The sequence below is a fragment of the Megalobrama amblycephala genome, linkage group LG15 (genome assembly GCF_018812025.1).
Source record: "Megalobrama amblycephala isolate DHTTF-2021 linkage group LG15, ASM1881202v1, whole genome shotgun sequence".
Lineage (NCBI taxonomy): Eukaryota > Metazoa > Chordata > Actinopteri > Cypriniformes > Xenocyprididae > Megalobrama > Megalobrama amblycephala.
The window spans coordinates 31,392,148-31,415,019 of NC_063058.1; the positions used below are offsets into that span (position 1 = coordinate 31,392,148).

Consider the following 22,872-nt stretch of genomic DNA (forward strand, 5'->3'; position numbering starts at 1 on the left):
TTAGCAAATATTGGATTCAATCTTTTTGTCAAATAGTTTTCTTTAATTAGGACAGGTTTGGTATTTATTTTTGAAACTGATTGATCTTAGGCCTCATTGATCTGAGCCTCACTGATTTGAGGATAAAGTTAATCTCTGTGCAAATGAAAGGCCATAATACACAAAATAGTTTATGTACATGAACATGCATGTATGTGCGCGGATGCACGAGTATGCATGTATCCACACATGCAGAGGTGTGAGGCCTTTATTTTTGATGAACACACTGCTGAAAACTAATTGTTTCTCTGATTATTGACTCCCCCATTCATTTTCAATGGGCGGTCATTTTTGTGCAATATAAGCTCAGATCAATGAGGCCTACTGTAACGAAGCGGGAAACGGGTTCGAATCCAAATGCAAGCTTTATTAAAAGAGAGCGTAGTCGTACAGGCCAGGTCAAAACAGGGGCAAACAGGAACAGCAAGGGACAGGCAAAATCGTGGTCACAGTACAGGCAGTAGATCGGGGCAGGCAGATATCAATCACAGTCCAGGTAACAACAAACAGTCCAAAGGTATGCAGCAGAGAATGGTAAACGGGTAACAGGCAGGATCGGTAACAGGCAGACAGAATAACAACGCTCAGAATTGTACACCAGGGCAATACAAGACTTTGCAAAGATGTGAGGGGAATGAGAGTCTTTTATAGTCTGGTTGATAGGCAACAGCTGGTGAGGTGATTAGTCCAAGGCACAGGCTTCTGGGAAGTGTAGTGCGTGTGTGTATGTGTGTCAGGTGACTGGCAGGGAGGATTATGGGAATTGGAGTCTGGGAAATGACAGGAATCGTGACACCTACGATCAGTCAGTTAAAAAATGAATACAAAACCTGTCCTAATTTAAAGAAAACAAGTTGACGAGAAGATTGAATCCAATATTTGGTGATAAAATAATAGCGTTATAACAAGTGATTTATAAGCTATTTTTGTAGGCCGGTCATTTTTGATGGGGAACACAAGTGTGACTTTGTGCCATTTTGTAATGGATAAAAAACAAAATAAAAACATTTCAAAACAGATTTTCTGCTCAAACATTAAAGCTCACTAGTGTGATAAACAGTGCAAATGTTTTTAATATATTTTTAAAATTGACAAAATTATCCACAAATAACACATATTTCACTCAAAAACTGAGGTACAAAAACTCAGATAAATAAATCATATGATCGATCAGTTCCATATAAAACCTGTAATATAAAAATGAAACCTGAAATATAAAACCTGTCCTAACTGAAAGAAAACAAGTTGACAAAAAGATTGAATCAAATTTTTAGTGATAATGTAGCATAATGAGAGATTTATAAGCAATTTTTTGTAGGCCGGTCATTTTTGACTGGGAACACCACAAATGTTACAATGTGGAAAGAACACACAAAAAATTATCAAAAAATATTTGGTAAGTTGTTAGACTCTGGGTAAGTAAAGTCAGTAAATTTTAGTCCAATGCGATAACATTATCTAGCATTTTCAGTTACGGGAAAATACGACTCGAACACAACATGAGGGTTAAAGAGTATTTTAATTTTAATTTTGATGGCTGCAACGCACTCCAAAAAAATTGTGACAGAGGCATGTTTACCACTGTGTCACAAGGTTTTTTTTTTCCCCTTCACGATGCCAGCTCAACATTGTGATGTCTGTCAGCCATCAGAGATGGATGATGGCATCGTTTGTCGGCCCAACCCTATAGCCTATATAGTTAACAATCACTTGTTTACAAAGTGCCATAGGAAGTCAAACTAACTTAAAATGTTCTTATACTGAACTTGTTAATTTCCTGGATATTACAATCTCCAAAATCTCTTAGAAAATCTGAAAGCCAGGTTTTTCCTAATATCTGTCATTTTACACATGGGGAAAACCAATTGTTTAGTCAACGATTCAAGAAGGTCCATATTTTAAAGCTCTTTCTAACTTCTACTCAGCCTTAAAAGTAACAGTTCTTGTAATTGTTTAAAGCAGAACTAAGTAACTTTTTTACCTTCATAAATAGTTTTCTAAGTCCTTACGATGGTTAATTGACTTGTAGCGGTGTGTTTGAGGCGTGCACTAACCCCCTCTGGCACGTCTACGCCAGAAAACAGCACTTGCAAGTTGAGCTGCGCCGACCCGACACAATCTCACCTCATGTTCATGTTCACGCGAGAGTGACAAAATGCTTTACGGTAATTCAAAAACAATGTATATCTTATGACTTTATAAGACAATTTAGAAAATTACCCACCTCCATCGAGATTTCTTGTACTGTATTTGCAAAACTACTGGGTGAGCGTTGTAGTCGTTGTAGTCCAGAGCTGCGCTTGGAGTATTTATGACAGTGTGATTCACTGAAGGAACCTATAGGGGGAGCGTCGCAAATCTTACTGAGTTCCGCTTTAACTATAGCATTTGTTACAATAAGGATTACAGGTAAGACCATTGATGGCTCCTCATTACCATTTTTTTCTTTATTTTTTCTTTATCCATAGCATTTATGAAAAATAGCAACACAGAAAATATCTACAGCATGCCACAGTTATAATATAAATCTTTACTGAAAAATCTATTCCCATAAGATTGTCTATTATAAATTCTACAACTAGTCAAAATCTTCCACAATAAATACAATAGAACATGATAAATTCTAGTAAATGTGGTCATGAGTTTAAAAAGCTTGCAGGATGATGTTTTCCCCTCTTTTTATCAGTCATTTTAGTGGCGGTTTTAGATCATATTTGACTTTCTCTACAACGTTTTACTATATTCTCAATAGAATTCAAATGGGTTGCAGTTGCACATTTTATCATCAGCTTCACATAGGAATGGCTTGTGCAAATCTTAACACTTTTAGAGCGTGGTGGTGAACGTCCCTATGGTGCACCCTATACCACTCTTGCAAAATTAAAGGTGATAGAAAGGATTTTTTCGTCGACTGAGAATCCAAAGACTGTTACTGAGTTTTTGAAATGAGCGCATGCGTAAGAACAGCCCCCCTCCTTCACAGCTCATTTCAAAGGAACGCCTCCCAAAACTCGTGCACAAGTATTGGAGCATGAGTGTTTACCACCAGCATTCGCTGTGTCGTGTTTTTTGGATTCTATGTCGGACTCACCGCAGGTAACTCATAATCTGCAGTTGTTACTCCTGTCTCCGGACAAAAACATTGCATGCGGCGCCTGTGGAGCGTGGAAAGTTACTGGAGCGCGCAGCCGCGCTCGTCTCTCACAAGGAACGTCACGGCAGTGATTGACAAGCCAGAGGGCCAATCCGCGCACGTCTCTCACAAGGAACGTCACGGCAGTGATTGACAAGCCAGAGGGCCAATCGTTTACGCGATGATCGCGTAAACGATTGGCTGATGTTTTTAAGTCCTTACCTCGTGCACAGATGATGTATATTAATATTATTACTTTCAGTGCACCTAATAAATAGTCTTTTATCAGTCAGTAAAGACAGTTTCAAGTAATATTGCAAAAATGTATAAAACAAAACATCCTCTTTAGCACCTTTAAACAATGCTTTTCACAGACTGTGACACATATTAACGGTCATCAATATCGTAAATCCTGTTTTTTATATTTTAAAGTTTTTTTTATAAAATACGTTTTTTTTATATTTTCTTTTTTTTTTTTTATATATGTACATTTATAACACTATACATTGTGTATCTCTATTTTTTTCCTCTTTTTGAAAATTGTAAAAACACAATTGTGCAGTTTTTTTTTTTTTCTCTCTATCTATGCAAATGGAAACACAAAATATATTTAATGAAGTCTCTCATTCACCGCTATAAAAGTTAACCCAACTATGACGACTTCCGCTTCTGAGAAACCCGGAAATGTGAAAAGGGTCTATTGGGCTTCAGTCACAGACATATTGCGCAGACAATTGGTCCGTTCAGTTCGCTTGATGTAAACAATTAATTAATAGTTTGATTCGTCGGTGTGCGCTCAGAATACCGGCAACATGTGAGAAGTGCTGGTATTCAAGAAAAAGTGAGGGTACACTACTGATTAAAACAGAGATGTGCAGATACTGTGTACTGGTGCGTACCCGCTCACTTCAAGCACCGTTTTAAACATCAATCAACAACAAACATTCATATATCAACATAACTAACAACACAGCATGCATACAGACATTGTGCTTTTACATTGTGTATATACTGTATATATATAAAAAAAGAGAGAAAGTAACATCAGTAAATCACAAGCGAAACCTGACACCTGACATTCTGGCAACTGGGGCACAAATTGAAACTCTCTGCTACCCGAAATACTTGTGAATTTGGGCCCAAATCTGGATGGAGTTCCATACCATTGGGTGCAAAGACTTTGAGTCTAGACTCAGGGGTAAGTGTGCGAATAGGAGACCTGGAAGCGAGGAAGGAAGGCAGGCCCAAAGGTGACCTATAGAGAATGATTCCTCGAGTACAGCAAGTAACAGAGGCATTAGTTTCCCTTTAAACATTTTTTTTTTTTTTTTTTTTTTTGAAGTCATCTTTCATGAAGCCATCTGGCCCTGGAGCTTTTGAGTTTTGCATGTTTGAGAGAGCTACATTCAGTTCTTCAAAATTATTTTCTCAGATTCTACGTTATCATCAGAGGGAACTTGGGGCACAATCAATTTTGGATGAATATAGGGCTGTATAGAATTGTTCAAAGTCTGAATCAATTTCTAATTTATCCTTAGTGACCCTGCCATCATCTCCACGAATAGATGTTATAAAATTTGAATATTGTCTTATTTTTTATGCAAGAATTTTCTCAGATTTGTCAGTGTTCATATAGTTTAGAGTAAGATTGAAGCACAAATCTTTCTGTCTGTTCAGATGTTATTAGATCAATCTATGTCTGTAGCTTTGTTCTTTCCTTAAATTCGGTTGCTTGTTTGCAATTTTCAAGTCTTATTGTTTAAAGTGCCCCTATTATGGATTTTTGAAAATTACCTTTTATGTCGTGTGTAACATAGCTCTAAGTGAATAAAAAAAAAACATCCTGCAAAGTTTTAAATCTGAAAGTGCCCTGATATCTATCTCTGTATGTCGCTCAAAAGTAAGAGTCAACTCTGAGTCAATTAAACGAGTCGTTTGTAAAACAAATCCCAAGCCGTTTCATTGTGACGTTACAACGAAACATTAGCATATTGTCCGCCCACTTATTGCCCACGCAGATGCCAGGGAAAATGTATTTTTTCAACAATACCACAACAGTACAATCTTTTGTTGTGTTCCTGTCATTTTACTGACGACTGCTTCTCAAACCTCTGGGAGTTTAACGCAGGATTCACAAAATGCTTGGTCATAAAATATGGATTAATGCCCAGTTTGGACCAGCTTGCTCCTCTGAATCTCAACCTGTAAGTATGATTAATAATTGATGTTTATATTTTCTAGCAATTGTTCAAAGTACGTAGTTTTGTATGTTATGTTGTGTAACGTACACCCTAGTCTGTATGTCTCCTGCTAACCGGCTAACTCACGTTTCTGTAGTTCTGCTATTCAGATGTGGGTCTAATATTGTCTTAAAATGTGTCGATTAATGCAGCTTGTCTGTCTTATTACTTGGAGTAATGATCAAGGATGGAGCATGACTTTTGTTTACAAAGTGTAATGCATTATCAGCTATTCACATTTGTGCTCCGCTAACATGGGAGTTTACAACATAGTTGTGGGTGCGGTTCGCTTGCATAACTGTAAAACAAACTTTTTTTCTTCCGCGTTATTATTACAGTAGAGTGAATTGTAATCGGATGTTAAGATGCTAGTCCACGTGTTCTGGCCTTGCCAGTTCTTTGAGGTCAAGTGACCTCTTATGGCTATATGGAGTATAGCTGGAAGATTGCAGAGTGTGACCTCATTAATGAGGGACAGTGATGTCATTATAATCAGACTAAATCATCCTGTGAGTTAGAGACACTAAGAGGTTGCACATGTTGTGGACATCTTAATCTAAGGACATCTTTTGTTTGGAGTTGTTGATGGGGCATTCTCTGTAAGTTTTTCTGGTTTGTTATTTCTTGTATTTTGTATATTGAAAATTGATGTTTGATGTTGATTAGAACAGCATGTTTCAGCAAGTCTTCATGTGACATTGTTTAACATTTTTTGATGACTTTTTGCTTGTCAATTGTGTTCACATGTAATCTGATGCCAATTTATTGGTTTATGTATTTGTATTTCCAGTTTCACACCATTCATTCAGTAAACAATCTCAACATCACTTCGTGGTTCCGGGAGTTATTGGTTGATGGGGTTTAACTTGCTGGATAATTGAATATGGACTCAATGAGGCCAGTACACCACGCAAACTAGTTGAAGTATTCTCTCTGTAAACAATAAACACCCACTGTAATGTCAAACAATGATATAACCATTTTTTACTTTGTTAATAGTTATGACGAAAAAGTCTGTGTAGACATCTGGCCTAAATGTTTATATTATGTTTAGAGGTTTTCAGCTTCGTTTGGCATTCTGACACAGTTCCCACAGGTGCACCTACTTAAAGTATAACAGTGACGTATGGGGGTAGTCTGGGTAAACCCAGCCTGATCTGCTGGCAATTTGATTTCGCTCGGCAACTCAGTCTGGAAACCCGTGCATTCATTTCTGCTGCGCTGTTACACTTTTGCGGGAACCAATCACAGACTGGCTTATCCACCTTGCTCGCTATTGGCTGGTATAACACGATGACGATAGAGAAGCGACGGCAAGCAGCTTTCAAACTCTATCTGATCTACCTGTCTCTCGCGACCGTCACTCCAAAATAACAATGCACAATCACAGTGACGCCGATTGTGTTAAGCATTTACCTTATGTGAGAGAAATGTAGCAGAGCGTTGATCCGACAGTCTCTTCATAGGAAGATTACAAACGGCGATTGATGACACACGGCGATTGATGACACACAACGATTCTCTGCTGTTATTTTGGTGGTTTGCTTCACGATGCGAGTACAGGACTCTTTTACTTCAATGCCCCTTGATGGTAGACAATATTTTTATTATTTGCTCTATATGTTTCGTCTCCCTGCTTCTTGAATCTCGCGCTGCCTGAGCTGACTGGAATTCTTTTTGGTTGTCATGACAATGACGTAGTTTAGGGCGGCTATATTCCGCGTTCATTTACACTGAACCAGAACAGTATCAGAGTCGCCTTTTAAACTCTCGACGATGCTGTATGACTTCTTTATTTAGCAAACAAATTGCTCGAGTGGGTGTAAATACCGATCACTTTCATGTTTTTTTGCACAACCTGCAAAAATCGCTCGATGCCATTGCTGCTTCTGCAAACCACGGATCAATGCTACAAACCAATACAAACTAAACCTGCGTCTCAATCAGCTCCCTAGTTCCCTAGGTCGTGAATCAGTATATCATGCAAGTGAATGTGGTTGATTCCCTGATCAGTGCCCTGACTACTGAACTAGGGAGCTGATTGAGACATACGGTAAGCCTGTCTGGAGTTTTCGCATCGCTCTGCAAAGTACGTCAACCGGATCATTGATCTGATTGGTTGAAGGACTATCCAATTGCGTGAATAATGCTCGTTGATCACGCCTCTTGTGCAGTAGGAAATACATAGCAAACTCCCCAGACCAATGTTCAATTTTAAATTGAGCTTGGTCTGGTGATAGCCAGACTAGTATGGGGGTAGAATTGTTTCAATTTTCCAAATAAATACATTATGATCCACAAATAAATGTAAAGAGATTCACAAAAAATACTTGTATGCACAAATGAATTGAATGAGATACACAGGTATGAATTTAAAAATTAAATTCACAAATAAATAAAATGAGATTTGCTAATAAAAAACATATTCACAGATGTTTTTATGTCACAAGCACAATTCTGCCTGCATTCATTTGTGAATCACTTTCTATATTTGTGAATTGCTTTGTGTGCATTTGTGGATCGCTGCACGCATTTGTGGGTCTCTTCCTGTGCATTTGTGGATTTTGAAACATTTCTAGTGTCACAACTGCAGACAAATCCACAAATAGGTTGACTCCACCCACTGACTACTCAAGCCAATCAGATAATGGCCACATTGCATTGACCAACTGCAGCACACTCTCGCTACAACCAATCACATTTTGCTTTACAGTCGAGGTGGTCTCATCCTGCATTGGTTTAGAAAGGAAGTGGAGGATTCTTAAACAATGGTACAGATGTTTAAAATTTAGATTTAATTAGACCATTATTGTGTGTCAAGCCAAGCCAAGCTAAACTATTATATTTTATGTGCCATTTAAAAATGCCAGAGAAACAGTGCTCTCTGTTATGGGAACAGTAGCCTATATTGGATACAGATGCGTTATGGAAGATCCATGTAATTCAAGATAGAACAGAAAGCCTCAATAATTAGCTATTAACTCAACTAACTGGATTTAACCTTGTGATAAACATGCGGGTTTGCAAAATAGATTAAACTGTGGTCACACAACAACAACCAACACCATTTCCCAGTTTATCAATCAAACGTCGATGGATATGAGCAGCAAACCAGCTATAAAACATTATAGGCCCTTTAAGTAATATTTTAAACATTAATTAAAACTTTTAATGGTACCATTGTTTGTAGTGAAGTTATATCCTTTTTAAACATGTGACAGGTTGTTGAATTCCATATAGATTATGCATAAAAGTATGTTCAGCAGTCAAACACTTGATCAATTTTTGTGAAACTCCTAACATATATTTGTGGATCTCATTCTATTCATTTGTGCATATGATTTTTTTTTTTTGTGAATCTCTTTACATTTATTTGTGGATCATAATCTATCTATTTGGAAAAATGCAACAATTCTACCCCCATAGTGACACTGCTATCACATCTTATAACGCAAACTAAGGTGACACTTACCATAGAGAAACGACCTGCTTCAGTCGTGATTATGAATCATAATTTATATACAATGTATGGACAGAAAAGAAGGCATTGTTTTTCCCATATCAATTTGAGCCCGAGTCCGACGATGAAACGTCTGAAGTAGTCGATCAACCAGAAACTGACTGGAGCAGAACATTTCTCTATGGTAAGTGTCACCTTAGTTTGTGTTATTTATAAGACGTGATAGCAGTGTCACTGTTATACTTTATGTATTTGCACAGAATGCCAAGTGAACCTCTAAAAATAAGAAACTTTTAGGCCAGATGTGTACACAAACTTTTTTGTCATAACTACTAACAAAGTAAAAAAATGGCTATATCATTGTTTGACATTACAATGGGTGTTTACTGTTTACAGAGAGAATGCTTCAACTAGTTAGTGTGGACTAGCATCTTAACATCCTATTACAATACAGATAGAGCTCCACTCTATTGTAATAATAAAACGCAGAGGCAAAAACAGTTTGTTTTATAGTTATGTAAGTGAACAGGGCCCACAGCTATGTTGTAAACTGTCACGTTAGCCGAACACAAACGTGAATAGCTGATAATGCATTACACTTTGTAAACAAAAGTCGTGCTCCATCCTTGATCTTTACCCCAAGTAATAAGACAGACAAGCTGCATTATTCGATTTTTTCGAATTTTTAGACAATATTGGACCCACATGTGAATAGCAGAAACGTGAGTTAGCCGGTTAGTAGGAGACATACACACTAGGGTGTACGTTACACAACATAACATACAAAACTATGAATCTTGAACGATCGCTAGAAAATAAACATCAATTATTAATCATAATCACTATTTTATATATATATATATATATATATATATATATATATATATATATATATATATATATATATATATATATATATATATATATATATATGTCACACTACCGCCGGTGACACTCCACGACCGCGGTAGCGCGGTTGTCATGCCTACCGTCACAGCCCTATATTGAATTGAAGGTAATCAAATCGAAATCAAATCGCAAGCTTCTGATTTAAAATCGAATCCAATTGTGAAATTTGTGTCTATGCCCAGCCCTAGTGTCAAGAATTTTTTTTTTTTATTATTGTTTTTTTTTTTTTGTTGTTGTTTTTTTTACTAGAAGAAAATGTTGCTTTTTCCATTTATTTTCTTTTGGGAGTGCACCAGAATGCTTAGTTTATATGTTAAAATCATGAAAAATTTCTCCTGGGGGAGGATGCTATTTACTTTGTAAACATGTCACCTTTTACTTTGGAGTTTGCAGGTATTAGTATTGTCTGGGGACCTCGTGTGATTTAGAAATTACCCCCAACACACACACTCAGAATTTCGTGTGGCACATTCGGATGGGATAAGTGAAGCCTGTGATTTTACTCAAATGTACTGACTTATCTCCCTGATATGATGTCATTTACATTTCACCAGGTTAAAATAGCACAAGCTTTATGTTTGATTCATTTGTAACACATTAACCTCGAATTATGATGTGAACTCCCTCGCTTGATTGTGCACTATTTTGGATAGGCTATTGCTTGGAAATGTCTTGTCATTATAGGTCTAGAAACAGAAGAATGTTCCTTACTGCATCCTGCTATACATGTCATCCATCTCCATCTAATCATTCTTTTTGTTTTCGCTCTTCTGATCGTTTTCAGCTTTCTCTTTCTGCAAATTTTTAGCACCCAAAATACTATCAAAACACTCCAATGCAGCCTTCATTCTTCACGAAAGATGGATAAAAAGGTGCACAGGGAACAAAAACCTTAAAAAAATATATATATATGAGCCCGCCAAATCACAGAGATACCGATTCACACAAGACTAATTATCACAGGACCTCGGTGGGTCATTTGCGGGGGAATTTTTACTTTACAAATTACCAACATGGCCATTTTGCACTGGACTAAGATCACAGGCAACCTCCGCAATTATTGCAAATGACTAAAGGTCCCCAGATAATACTAATCCTGTGTGAATAGGGCTCACGACAGCTATTTTGCAATACCGTAATTCTGTGTATGTGGAGATTGTGTGCTCCCGGGGAGACGCATCTTATGCACTTTATTTGGTAAAGTCAGTAAGCATGATTATTTTTATCAGCATGGGTTTGAAAATAACATTCACTGGTTTGGACACATGTCATCAAGAATTCGCTATGAGTATTCATAAAGCTGGAATGCTGCACTTTGCAATGATAGGCCTTCAACATATCCTCCTGAGACCCAGAAAAAAAGGTTTAGAGCATAAGAAACATAAAATTTTTGAAACATGCTATTTTATTCATATTTTATGCTCTGTGTAGTGGACACCAAGACTAAGTTGTTTAAAAAATTAAATGACATGAAATGACATGTATAGGCAAAAACAATGGGATTTTTATTTTTTTTTAATTACCCATAAATTTTTAGGCTTCAGGATTTTAAAGCAAACTTTGTATAAAGATGATTCTCAACTATGTTATGAAAGATATAATGGAATTAATTTACATTTACATTTTACATTTAGTCATTTAGCAGACGCTTTTATCCAAAGCGACTTACAAATTAGAATAGTAGAATCAATCAAAACAACATGAGAACAACAGTAAGTAAGTGCTGTGTGAAGTCACAGTAATGACAGTAATGTGCTCGTAGCAAGGAATATTTTTTATTTTTTTTTAAATAAATACACAAATAGATGGAAGAAGAATAGAAATTAACCCTCTGGAGTCTGAGGCTGATTTGGGGCCTGGAGAAGTTTTGACATGCCCTGACATTTGTGCTTTTTTCAGTTGTTCATAAACATATTAATGACACAAGTGTCATTACACTGTATTCAGCACAAACTAGGCTACAATAATATGTGAGGAACATGTGTGTACATGTTTGTGTTTTTGAAGGAATAACGTTTATGCGTGGTTACTGAAAAAACAAAAAACTTAAGTCACTGATATAAGGCCAATAAAAGTATATTAAATCTGTGTTCACAAGACTTTTGGGTATTGAAGGTTGTAGACTAGAGTTTTTGCTTCAAAATTATGTAAAAATTATGCTGACTACTCTTTCATTTATAACAATATACTGATTTAGTTTTTGTAAGACACTTTTTGCCAAGAAACACGGTATGCGAGGAGGCGTGAATCTCCATGAATAATGGCTCATTCTCACCTGTGAAGACAAAAGAATTGAATAGTAATGACCTGAAAAGACTTGCATATTAATGAGGCATTTCAGTCAGGTAGGCTGTGAAAAAAACTTCTGTGATGTCTCAAGCTCATCATGGTATATGAAATATACAGAAAAATTTTATTACAATATAAAATAATGGTTTTATATTATACTTTAAAATATAATGTATTTCTGTGATGCAAAGAGTCTGAATATAGGCTTTTAGTTTAAAAGCATGCACATTTGGAGAAATATAGGATTCTCATATGTTTATGTCAATTTTCTATACAGAGGAGTTATTTTTTATTTAATATTCATTGTTATCTCTATGAGCGCTGGTGTTTGCAATTCATACTGCAGCCGGAGGGCGCTCTGTGCATTTTAGTCCACAAATTCATCTAAGAAGAAGACGATATTCCATGAATGGTGTTTACCAATTCATACTACAGCCGGAGGGCGCTAAAGAAACAAAAACTCACTTAAAACTTATCAATAGAAGAAAACAAACAGGAATTTACTGAATGTCTTCCAGAGATCGCTAACCATGGCTTTTTCATCCAGATAAACAATTTTCAAGGCAATAAATACACGATTGAGATGATGAATGCATGTGTTGTCTCTGAATTTGCCTGTGAATAGCGCTGGCTCCGTGGGTGTGGCTGCATTAGTGGGTAATGAGCTGAATCACGGACTTCTGACATGGCTCTCTTTTCATACAGATTACATAAACACAGAATGTTTGTTTTCGATTTGACTTGCACGATTTAAAACCTGACATTTCAACGTTTTGTTAGACATAAGTATGAATTTTTTGTGATTAGTATTCACTAAGTTACACTTCATTTTCTGAGAACTATCAGATTGGACTTCGTTCAGAGGGAGATGAGAGATCACGCATCATGTTAGTTTTCTTTATTTTACAAAAAGCACAACATTTTGTTTTTACTCTGAGTGTATACAAATAAAAGGAGATATTCTATAGTTTCAATTGATGTATTACTTATGTCTCTATGACAAAAAATGACAGAGTATTTTAAGTCTGTTTTGCTGCAATGTGAAAAAAAACCTGCAAAACGCGCCGGCGCGTTTTTAGACCTCAGAGTGTTAAGGTAAGTGCTACTATTACTGGGTCAAGTGCTGACGAAAAGATACGTCTTTAGCATTTTTTTGAAAATGGCTAGAGACTCAGCTGCCCGGATAGAGCATGGTAGGTCATTCCACCAGCCAGGAACAGACCCGGAGAAGGTCTGTGAGAGTGATTTTGTGCCCCTTTGTGATGGCACCACAAGGCGCCGTTCACTTGCAGAACGCAAGTTTCTGGAGGGCGCATAAGTCTGAAGTAGTGAGTTAAGGTATAGCGGGGCAGAGCCGGCGGTCGTTCTGTAGCCAAACATCAGAGACTTGAATTGGATACGAGCAGCTACTGGCAGCCAATGCAGACTGATGAAGAGAGGAGTGACATGCGCTCTCTTCGGTTCGTTGAAGACCAGTCTTGCTGCAGCATTCGGATCAGCTGTAGAGGCTTGACAGTGCATGCTGGAAGGCCAGCCAAGAGAGCATTACCATAGTCCAATCTGGATAGAGCTTGGACAAGAATTTGTGTGGAAGGGTCTAATCTTCCTGATGTTGTACAAGGCAAATCTGCAGGACCGGGCCGTTGTCGCAACATGATCTGTGAAGCTTAAACAATCACCCATCACCACTCCAAGGTTCCTGGCTGTCCTGGAGGGAGTAATGGTTGATGACTCAAGTTGAATTGAAAGGTTATGATGAAGTGTTGGGTTGGCATCGACCACAAGCAGTTCCGTCTTTGCAAGGTTGAGTTGAAGGTGGTGGTCCTTAATCCAGGCAGAAATGGCTGTCAGGCAGGCTGCGATGCGACCAGCAACCGTTGGATCATCTAGTTGGAATGAAAGGAAGAGTTGTGTGTCATCAGCATAACAGTGATAGGAGAAACCATGATCCTGAATGACAGATCCTAGTGATGACATGTAGATGGGGAAGAGAAGTGGTCCAAGCACGGAGCCCTGAGGTACCCCAGTAGCAAGATGATGTGACTTGGACACCTCACCTCTCTAAGATACCCTGAAGGACCTACCTGAGAGGTAAGACTTGAACCACTGGAGTGCGGTTCCCGAGATGCCCTTTGACATGAGTGTTGACGGGAGGATCTGGTGGTTAACTGTGTCAAAATCAGCAGACAGATCCAGCAAGATGAGTACTGATGATTTTGAAGTCGCTCGTGCCAGTCTCAGGGCTTCAGTGACTGAGAGCAAGGCAGTCTCAGTTGAGTGGCCACTCTTGAAACCAGACTGGTGGTTGTCCAGGAGGTTGTTCTGTGTGAGATAGGTAGACAGTTGAATACAACTCTCTCAAGTGTCTTAGCAATGAAAGGAAGATGGGATACTGGTCTGTAGTTTTCTAAAAGTGCTGGATTCAGAGTGGGTTTTTTAAGCAGTGGGGTAATTCTAGCCTGCTTAACCCTCAGGGGTCTGAGTGATTCTAGGGCCCTTGAGATGTTTTGACATGCCCTGACATTTGTGCTTATTTCAGCTACTTATAACATACTATTGGCCAACATGTAATTTTGCTGTATTCAGCACAAACTCTGCTACAAAAATATGTGAGCAAAATAGAGGTACATGTTTGCATTTTTTTTTTAAATAAAGATTATGCATGGTTAGTAAGTTTTGGGGAAAGAAATGTCCTTGCAATAAAGCCAAAAAACACATACTAAATAGTTGTTCACAAGACTTTTGAGTTTTCAAGCTTGTAGGCTAGAATTTTTACTACACAATTATGTAAAAATTAGGCCTGACAGCCTGAACAAAGATTGTGACATTAGAGACTGGAGTAAAAAAAAAAAAAAATCAGCTTTGATCACAGAAATACATTTTTTTTTAAATATATTCAAATAGAAAACAGTGTGTAATTGTATTAATATATATATCAATTTTACTGTTTTTTCCCTGTATTTTTTATCAAATGAATGCAGACCTGATAAGCATAAGAGACTTCTTTCAAAAACATTAAAAATAGTAAATAGTAAATTTCCAAACTTTTGACTGGTAGTGCATGAATATATGAAACAAAGAAATACATAACCTGTATAATTCTACATATACCTATATAACATATAGGCTATATGAATGTACACAGTGTAAGTCAACTGACTTACACTTAACAAAAATACTTAACATAAAACTTAAGAGATACACTTGAATTTACACATAAAACAACATTTAGTGGAAGACAGTGTACATAGGCAGAGACAAGACTTTTTTATTTTCTTTTTTTTATACAGACGATGGGTGGTTTGGAAATGGCCCACTCACCCATCTCTGCATAACCTACTCACTCACATAGTGCAACAGCTGCTCATGCAAGGAAAATGTCCAGGATGGAGGGGACAGTTTACACATGAAACAACATGTAGTAGTACAGAAGGCAGTGTACATAGGGAGAGACGAGACTATTACAGACGATGGGTGGTTTGGAAGTGGCCCAGTCACCCAGCTCTGCATAACCTACTCACTCACATAGTATAACAGATGCTCATGAAAGGAAAATGTCCAGGATGGAGGGGACAGTTTACACATGAAACAACATGTAGTAGTACAGAAGGCAGTGTACATAGGGAGAGACAAGACTATTACAGACGATGGGTGGTTTGGAAGTGGCCCACTCACCCATCTCTGCATAACCTACTCACTCACATAGTGCAACAGCTGCTCATGCAAGGAAAATGTCCAGGATGGAGGGGACAGTTTACACATGAAACATGTAGTGGTACAGAAGGCAGTGTACATAGGGTGAGACAAGACTATTACAGACGATGGGTGGTTTGGAAATGGCCCACTCACCCATCTCTGCATAACCTACTCACTCACATAGTGCAACAGCTGCTCATGCAAGGAAAATGTCCAGGATGGAGGTGACAGTTTACACATGAAACAACATGTAGTAGTACAGAAGGCAGTGTACATAGGGAGAGACAAGACTATTACAGACGATGGGTGGTTTGGAAGTGGCCCACTCACCCATCTCTGCATAACCTACTCACTCACATAGTGCAACAGCTGCTCATGCAAGGAAAATGTCCAGGATGGAGGTGACAGTTTACACATGAAACAACATGTAGTGGTACAGAAGGCAGTGTACATAGGGAGAGATAAGACTATTACAGACGATGGGTGGTTTGGAAGTGACCCACTCACTCATCTCTGCATAACCTACTCACTCACATAGTGCAACAGCTGCTCATGCAAGGAAAATGTCCAGGATGGAGGGGACAGTTTACACATGAAACAACATGTAGTAGTACAGAAGGCAGTGTACATAAGGAGAGACAAGACTATTACAGACGATGGGTGGTTTGGAAGTGGCCCACTCACCCATCTCTGCATAACCTACTCACTCACATAGTGCAACAGCTGCTCATGCAAGGAAAATGTCCAGGATGGAGGGGACAGTTTACACATGAAACAACATGTAGTGGTACAGAAGGCAGTGTACATAGGGAGAGACAAGACTATTACAGACGATGGGTGGTTTGGAAGTGGGCCACTCACTCATCTCTGCATAACCTACTCACTCACATAGTGCAACAGCTGCTCATGAAAGTAAAATGTCTAGGATGGAGTGGACAGGGACACTGATGTTCTTTGCCAGCTCAATGGTCAGTGGGAGGTGGTCAACAGAGCACACACATCTGAACACAGTCACACATCTTTGTGCCACTCTTGAAAACAGTTCCTGTTCAACTGAAGACACAAGTGAACACTGCATGCCTGGCATTTCCATGGTGTTAATTTTCGTTCACCACGCACTGCTTTGCAATGCACACAGCTCCGGCGACCAACCGTCGCAACATTGCTGCCATCGGAGGTCAGCTCAGCTCCTGGAACTGGTACATGGTCACTACTGGTCCGTTTTGGTGCTGCTTTCTGTGGCACACCACAGAGCTCTGTGATAAGTTGCTCCATAAATTCTTTATGGGACATGTTACCATGTAGCTCTTTGTGCAAAATGAAAGAGTTGGTGGAAGCAATGTCCAAGAAGTGCAGAAAAATCTTTCTGTACCACTTCATGGTTTTGTGCTGTGTTGTGTAGTACTGAATCAGCTGATCAGACAGGTCAACGCCCCCCATGTGTTTGTTGTATGCAGTCACAGGTGCAGGACATGGAAATGTCTTTGTCCTCCATGTATCTTGTGATTTCACCCTCCTCTGCACAGTGTCTCCTGAATAAGCAGAATGGATGGTAGAACAGACAGATACCTCTCGTGTGTCCATCCACTTCACAAATACAAGAGGTCCATCCCGAATCCATCTGATGGATCCCCTGGCAGATTTTTTAGAGAGTGAATTAGCTGCATTCCGAGGGCAGTCCTTCCTGTTGTCCCTGTAAGTCCCACATGCACCAAACTTCATTGCAAACAGGTCTTTTAAGAGCTTTGGACTTGTATAAAAATTGTCCATGTACACATGGTACCCAGAACCCAAAAATGTATGGTCCAAAAGAGAAGTCACAGCATCATATGACAGTCCATGGCCTGTGGGAAAGTTGTTCTTTCCGGTGTACACAAAGTCCACAGTGTATCCATTTGAAGAATCTGCAAGAACAAACAACTTGAAACCCAACTTGGTTGGCTTGGCTTTCATGTACTGCGTCATTCCAGTGTGTGCTTTGCATGCCACCATTCTCTCATCCACAGCTAAATTTTTTCTAGGATGATAGATAGCTTTGCAAGCATGACGAATAGTGTCCATGAGAGGTTTGACCCGGAACAGACGGTCGTGTTCAGCTGTGCCCCTCTTTCTGTCATTCACTTTGTCTGCATCTGGGTGACTCATGTGCACATTACAAGAAATTGTCCGGTATCTGTCCCTAGACATAACTGTAGCTGGAAAAGGTACGCAGAAAACACTGCTCTGCCGCCAGTAGTCCCTGATGGAGCTCACCTTCACCATTGCCATGTAAAACAGCAGCCCAATGTAGCGGTACATCTCACAGATGCTTACATCTGTCCATTTATATTTGCAGCCCTTTGCAGTTGCTTTGGCAGCCTGCGCATTGGTGTTATGGCACAGAGTTGACAGCACTTTCTGGAAAAAAAGAGATTGAATAGACACATGGGAGAATGTGAGTCAGCAGAGCTCAGTTGTGGTCCAGTTTCACGGGCGGGCAGGAATCGCAGCGTATGTGGAACCATATCAACATCAGTCTCTGTTTTCCATGACAGAGTGGACTGCCTGTTGTTTGCCTGCTTGTTTGCCTTGGCTCTCTTTGGAACAGGTGTTTGGAAATTTTCATTGTCACATCTGTAAAAAAAAAAAAAAAAAAAAGGCGTGAGCATGCTAATAACACAATCACTACAACCATGCATAACAAAGACAGCAGTTTTTGTTATGTCACAAGAACATATACTTTTGTATTATGACAATGTAAACAATAACATCTGAAAAATATTACACCTGTGCACTTACTCAGTATGATTCTCGATCGCACTGAGAACTGAATGACACCCATGTGCCCTTGTGTGAGATGCTGGTGAAGGCGAGCATGAAGCAGCCACATTCCTAAACAAATAAAACACTGTTAGCATACATTTACATGTTGATAATGGGCCATAGGACAGACAAATATCTATTGATGTTCTGTAGACCACATGTATGATAAGCTAACCAAAACTGGGTGAAATATATTACAAATATGTTTAGAGAATATCACATTACAAGTGTTTACACTTGAGCATATATCCACAAACATTTGTAAGTGACATTGTAAGGCAATATTTCCAGTAAGCTGTTAAAAGCTAGGCAAAACTAGCTAAAATATAGTCTGAAAATTCATATGAATTTTATATTATCACCATGCACAACAAAGACAACAGTTTCTGTAATGCCATACAGGTAAATATAGGTTTTGAATTAAGATGATGTACAGTTACTACAGTTACAATATTATGTCTATGCACTTACTCATGTTCATAACACAAAGAAATTATAATATTATCATCAATCAGTAATGGCCATGCATAACAAAGACAGCAGTTTTCGTACAAGAACATATTTGTATTATGACTGTGTAAACAATAACATCTGTAAAATATTACGTCTGTGCACTTACTCAGTATGATTCTCGATCGAACTGAGAACTGAACGAGATCTGCGTGCCCTTGTGTGAGGTGCTGGTAAAGGCGAGCGTGAAGCAGCCAGATTCCTAAACAAACGAAAAAAAAAAAAAAAAAACTGTTAGCATACATTGTCCAAAGTAAACTGATGGGCAATTAATTGTTATGGGTGCACAATGTATGTATATATCTGCTGACGATGGGCCATAGGACGGCCGTAAGCCGCGAGTATCTGTTGATGGGCCATATAACGTAGATCGCACATATTTAGTGCATTTCAAACATTTACACCTGTATTCACAAACATCTGTATATTAGGCATAAGGCCGTATTTTAGAATAACTAACCCAAACTGATATAAATAAATAGTGTTTAGACACTATCACATTATTTTACCGTAGACTAAAATATATTTGCAGTAAATCACATCATATTATTATTATACGCAGATATTTGCAAACAAGTTACATTAGGCTTAACGATTAGATATTTGTAAGGGATATTGTAAGGCAATATTTCCCGCAAGCGGACACAAGCAAGCCAAAACTAGGCACAATATTGTATGAAAATTGATGCGAGTTTTTTATTATCAGAAAAAGAATTATAGTAAACAACTTACCCTGGACTTATATCCTCGTCGGGGTCAATTCCCAGTTCGAAATGCAACCGTTCGTAGTTGCAATCTTCCTCAGAGGAAACGTTGAATTCTTCCTCGCTGTCCAGAATCATCTGAAGAGCCTCTTTATCGGAGTAGCGTGCCATCCTCAAAACGCGATGAACGGTCAGTGAATCTGATGTAGAAACTTCGTGTTTTGTGGCACTGACCGGGGGGCGTGTGCGATGCATATATTACACCCAAACTATTTACCATGTGAACGGCGCGGGGGGTGTGGCAGTCTCAGCTCATTACAGATAATGAAGTGAGAAGAAGGAACATCTCCTTGGTTTCAAACGAATTACATAAACTGATAATATTTATTTTTGATTTGACTTACGTCATTTAAAAGTAGACATTCTAAGCATTAAGTAGACATGTCTCTCATATCTGTGTGACAAGTATTTGCTGAGTTCCAGTTCATTTTAAAAAGCATTTCAGAATTGACTTCAGTCAGAGGGAGACATCAGATCGCACATCATGTTTGTTTTCTTTATTTTGCGAAAAGCACAACATTTAGTTTTTTTTGTATACAAATAAAAGTACACACTCAACACTTTAGAATGATGTATAACACTGGTATGTGTGATTAAATTTGACGGAGTATTTTGAGTCTATTTCACACTGTTAAGAAAAAAACCGCGGTGATCACGCCGGCGTGACCGCCGACCCGAGGGAGTTAAAGGATGTGGGAAATGTTCCAGTGTGAAGGGAAGAATTGATAATGTGAGTGAGTTCAGGTAGAATTGAGGAGGAGATGGCCTGAAGAAGATGAGTGGGGATAGGGTCTAGCGGACAGGTAGTAGGGTGATTGGAAAGGATGACTTTTGAAACATCTGCCTCAGAAAGCATGGAGAAGGAGGATTTCTGTGGTTTCCATTAAGATGTTATTGTCAGTGTGTGGTGTGGAGAATTGGCTGCTGATTATTTTATGTGTGAAGAATGTGGCAAAGTCATCAGCTGTAAGAGCTGATGTGGGAGGTAGGGGAGGAGGGCAAAGAAGAGAAGAGAAGGTTTTGAAAAGTGTGCTGGAATCAGTCGAATTGTTAATTTTAGTGTGATAGTATGTGGTTTTAGCATTGGAGACATTAGTAGAAAAAGAAGAAAGGAGTGACTGATATAAGCTAAGGTCAGTAAGATCTTTAGATTTGCGCCACTTCCTCTCTGCAGCCCTGAGTCTAGACCGATGCTCGCGGAGATCATGAGAGAGCCAGGGGGCAGATGGGGTGGCGCGGGCTGGTCTGGTTAAAAGGGGGCAGAAGTCATATAAGCAAGATGTTAGAGTGGTGCAAAGAGTGTCAGTAGCATTGTTAGTGTCCAGTGATGAGAACTGGTTAGGGGGAGGAAGTGTGGATGAGACCAAAGAGGATAGGTGGGATGGTGAGAGGGAGTGTAGGTTTCGCCGAAAAGTAACATGTATTGGAGTGTGTGTCGAGTTAGGGGTCATGTTGAGATTAAAAGTGATGAGAAAGTGGTCTGAGGTGTGTAGTGGAGTAACCAGTGTATTGTCGGTGGAGCCATAGCGTGTGTAGATGAGGTCCAATTGGTTACCTGATTTGTGGGTAGCTGAGGTAGCCACTCGCTTGAGATCAAATGAGGCAAGCAGAGTGTGGAAGTCAGCAGCCTGAGGTTTGTCTAGATGGATGTTGAAATCTCCATGTACTAGCAGAGGAGTACCGTCCTCAGGGAAGGATGAGAGTAACACATCTAACTCCTCCAAGAAGTTACCTAGCTGACCTGGGAGACGATAAACAACTACAACATGGATTTTAGTAGGGTAGGTGATGGTAATTGCATGTGATTCAAATGAGCCATTGCCACAGAGAGATGGTAAAGGATTGAACTTCCATTCACTGGACATAAGCAAACCAGTACCACCACCCCTCCCAATCTGGCATGAGGTGTGAGAGAAAGTGAAATTAGAGGAGAGGGCTGCTGGTTTGGCAGTGTCCTCTGGTTTGATCCATGTCTCAGTCAGACCCAAGAGATGGAGATCTGAATAAGTAGTAATAGCTGTAATGAAGTCTGCTTTGTTTACAGCAGATTGGCAATTCCAGAGCCCAATGGAAATAGAAAGTAATGTACTAGATGACATGGGTAAAATACACAGGTTGTTATGGTTGCACTGCCTCCAACGTGTAGCACATGATTTACGAGTGTTAGTAATAGTGGGAAAGAGAAAGGAAAGAAGGAAAAAGAAAAGTGCAAGACTCAAGTGCCTTGCCGGTGTCCTTGCTTGGTGGAGTCGCTGGTCTTTAAACTCTTCGGTCTTCACACGAGGAGGGCTTCACACAAGGGCTGCCGTGTCCGCTGCCATGGTATACTACACAGTTTTATCAGCTACATACAACGTTAGTTAGTTCAGCAGGCCACGCCTTACTGGCTCAGAGCGAAACGAGAACAAACGCGATTTGCCACGCGAACACAGTAAACAAACTTCCTAGCAACTACACAGCACTCAAATCAAACTAGAAACAACACAAAAACACTTACAGTACGCAGATCATCTTGTAGCTTGAATGATTCTCTCTAATGAAGAATCATTCAATTAAGTGATATACCATTTTATGCAATATGTGGGTAAAATAGCCATACATGGGTTTTCCCATTCAATACAATGTATCTATACACTGTATATAATTTGCATATTAATGTGTTCTTGGAGCAACATGCAATGAAAAAAGAAGTGTAATAATGGGAGTAATAATTGGCAACATTTTCATAATAATATCCATTAATTCATGTGAATATTGATATATAATTTATTTCCCTATTCACTTGTTGTATATCCTAAAATGCCTGATAAACATGATTTAAGTCCTAGTGTCCTCTACAATGGACATTTATGAAATGTCCTGTCCAATGTCCTGTTTCATAACAGAAAGTCATATTTTGATTTGAAAACCCATAACATTTTCCTGAGATGTTGATTTATAACAAACAATTTGAAAATTAATCTGATTTAAATGATAATTACAAAATATTATCATATTTAAATAAGAGTGCTAATTTTCATTTTCAGTTAT

At 38.8% G+C, this 22,872-nt stretch overlaps 1 protein-coding gene across 1 annotated transcript in view; it reads left to right on the top strand.

The window, feature by feature from the left end:
* The window catches only part of LOC125247191 (cytosolic 5'-nucleotidase 3-like), a 60,101-nt gene that overhangs the window by 7,060 nt on the left and 30,169 nt on the right, over positions 1-22,872 (top strand). The gene's annotated exons all lie outside the window — the stretch shown is intronic.